The sequence below is a fragment of the Olea europaea genome, chromosome 17 (assembly GCF_002742605.1).
Source record: "Olea europaea var. sylvestris chromosome 17, O_europaea_v1, whole genome shotgun sequence".
Lineage (NCBI taxonomy): Eukaryota > Viridiplantae > Streptophyta > Magnoliopsida > Lamiales > Oleaceae > Olea > Olea europaea.
This window is the reverse complement of record NC_036253.1, coordinates 6,156,529-6,159,341: the sequence shown is the minus strand read 5'-3', so window position 1 is coordinate 6,159,341 and position 2,813 is coordinate 6,156,529. Positions and strand designations below refer to the sequence as shown.

General features: G+C 36.1%; 1 pseudogene; it reads right to left on the bottom strand.

Moving 5' to 3' along the window:
* Nucleotides 1–2,514, bottom strand: part of LOC111365796 — a 4,244-nt pseudogene extending 1,730 nt beyond the window's left edge.
* Nucleotides 2,515–2,813: the final 299 nt, after the last annotated feature.

Sequence of the window (2,813 nt, the reverse complement as noted above, 5' to 3'; positions counted from 1 at the left end):
GTGCATCCAGCAGATGGTCCATTGTAATCAGAGAGAGCTCCCTACATTCATAAATATATTTAGCTAGAATTTATGAGATAAAACTGCAGCCAAAAGAAAATTACAATACATCTAAACAATCATTCACCATGTTCAGTTAGGTCTAAATGAAGTTAGACCAGATGTCTTTTCCAGTGATTTAGTGAATGCAATCCTATATGTTAATAGTTGGACAAGCCCCAAAGAGCTCTTTTACAGAAAATGCATAAAAGTTCCATATTTAATAGTATTTCTCATGCTTATAGAGAATTATAGATGGTTAAAATTTTTAATCTTTATGATTTTGTCAGTAAAAATATCATTCAGCTCATGGATAAAAATGCACGCGTTTTATCCAGAGTGGACAAACCAATAAAACACTGCAGTATCCCACAGCTTTCACTACAATGCATGCCAGTGGGGACAAATAAAACCGAGCAAATGCCTCCATAGAAGACCAGTAATCTATTGGGCCATTAACTTCACCACTCTTAGGTGACTGTATCAAACCTTCTTAGGTTGGTCCATTTTGCCTCTGAATAAAGCCAACTCTCTCTGCCCTCTTTGTCCACACATCATTTCATCAATTCTGCACCAGAAAATAGAAAGAATGTTAAAACATATGAGTTAAAAAGGAAAGAACATTAAAACTTGTGCCCATCATCATAAAAGTAAGAAGGAAAAAGTGATAGCGGACACTTTCTTCTATTTATGTCTCTACTTACGCTCATGAGTCCTAGCAGACTGATGATATATGACATTCAAATGAATGTGCACATTTTGTCCACAATGACAGCACTTCAAACTTTGATAATTCCGCGTAGTTCTTATTTTAAAAAATTACTTCAAACATATGGCCATCAAGTCAATTTTGAGGTCCATAAGAGGCCATGACATAACCATGCCTAGCTTCAAAATCCCAGGCTGACAAGAACATATATTTTACAGGTGAACATAACTTAAGATTTAAAATAAATGAATGAAATCAAAAGGACTAAGCAACCTGACAAAAGTTTTCAGAACAGAAGTAGCCAAATCTCCAGCTGAGTAAGCTCCATTTCCGAGCATCTGTTGATGAAGATACTTGGCACAAAATTTGGCAACTTCTCCGCCTGCAAGGTGAAACGAACCTAGTTAGGACAAAGCATAACAAAAGATGTATAGCGCCATGAAAAAGAATACTTTGCAAAGGGGGTTGAATGGGAAAGACGGAAATTATTAACCGCAACAAACTTGAAAGCAAAGAGCTTTTAGTTTCTTTGCCCGCTTATGTAAGAAGTTTGTAATTCACTTTATGCATGTAGCGTATTCTTACGATGCACCAACATGGACGCGTATACGTGTTGGACATGTCGACGTGTGATTTTTCAAAAAGTACTGACACACACATTTGATTAAATTTTTAAAATTCTTCATTTATATAGTATAAATTTAATTTTATAATTATTATTAATTTTTATTGTTGAAATCTTTTAAATATAAATACCTATTTGTTATTTAATAATATCTTTGAACTAAAATCATATAATATTTCTAATGAAAAAGAAAAATGACCATGGTAGAGTGTTCGAGGAGTTCCGGTACATGTTGGACACGGACACGCCATCCTAGTTGAAACTTTCATGCAACAAAGGCCGTTCCATTCTTCTAATATCTAAACTATTACTCTAAAACTATCAACACTTCAATTATCATTTAAGCTAACTGTCCTTTTGCCTCACCTTAATGCTTCACTCCATTCCATGCCCATCATGAGTCCCTCTAGATCTAATATCAGGCATTTTAATTAACACAAATTGGCCATGCATGTCCAATATCAACGAGAGAGGGTAACTTTAATTTTAGTTTCCATTTGTCACTTCTTTTAATTATAAGTAGAGGATAAATCTCAACATCAAACTCACTATCCGAGGCGAATTTGTGAACCATGTAGTTTATTGTGTTACATATAGGACATTCTGTCTTAACTTGGGCTTGTTAATAGGTGTGCCCTTCATTTCTAGGCAATGAAGTGATTTGATAAACTGAATGAAAACGGAGATCAGTGAGCCCGACACCACTTAGAAGAGAAGACAACAACAAAATTCATTAATTGGAAGGTTATTGGACTTGTATTTACCTCCATGTCCATCATAAACACCAAAATAATAGGTCGAATTGTCCAAATCAGTATAAGCTGCATACTGTAGAATATCTCATATAAGTATGTCAACAATATAAAATAAGATTGAGAAAAAATTATGTGCATTTGAGGCTGACAAATCTTATATGATACCCAAAAGATGTTGGAGAGTAACAGCTAGAGGGAAAAAAAATCATCAATTTTATGAACAAAATCATTTTAGAGTGAAACACAAACCATGACCAGATCCTAAGTAATGAGAAAACAAAAGGTACTTACTGCATCTTCCATGGTTGAGCGCCATCCCTGCATGGATGACAAGCCATATCCTCGGAGATCTTTTCAGTTTTGGGAGTGCTTAGATATACCCCCATGCTAGCCGCAAATAGGGATGTCAACGAGTCGAGTCTCGCCCGCTTGAGAGTTGAAATCCGAGACTCGGGCTCGGCTCGAGTAAAATTAAGTTTTTTTTTTTTTTTTTTTGCCAGAGCCGAGCCTAGCATAAGCTCAACCAAAAAATGGAGGCTCGACCCGTTTGGCTCGAGCCTTACTGAGGAAGCCGAGATGGATATATATATATATATTTTTTAATAACAGGCAACTACACGCTTCTTTTTTTCTTTTTTTAGTAAGAGCTGGCCCACTCTTTCCCCGGGCTGAGCCATGGGCGGCC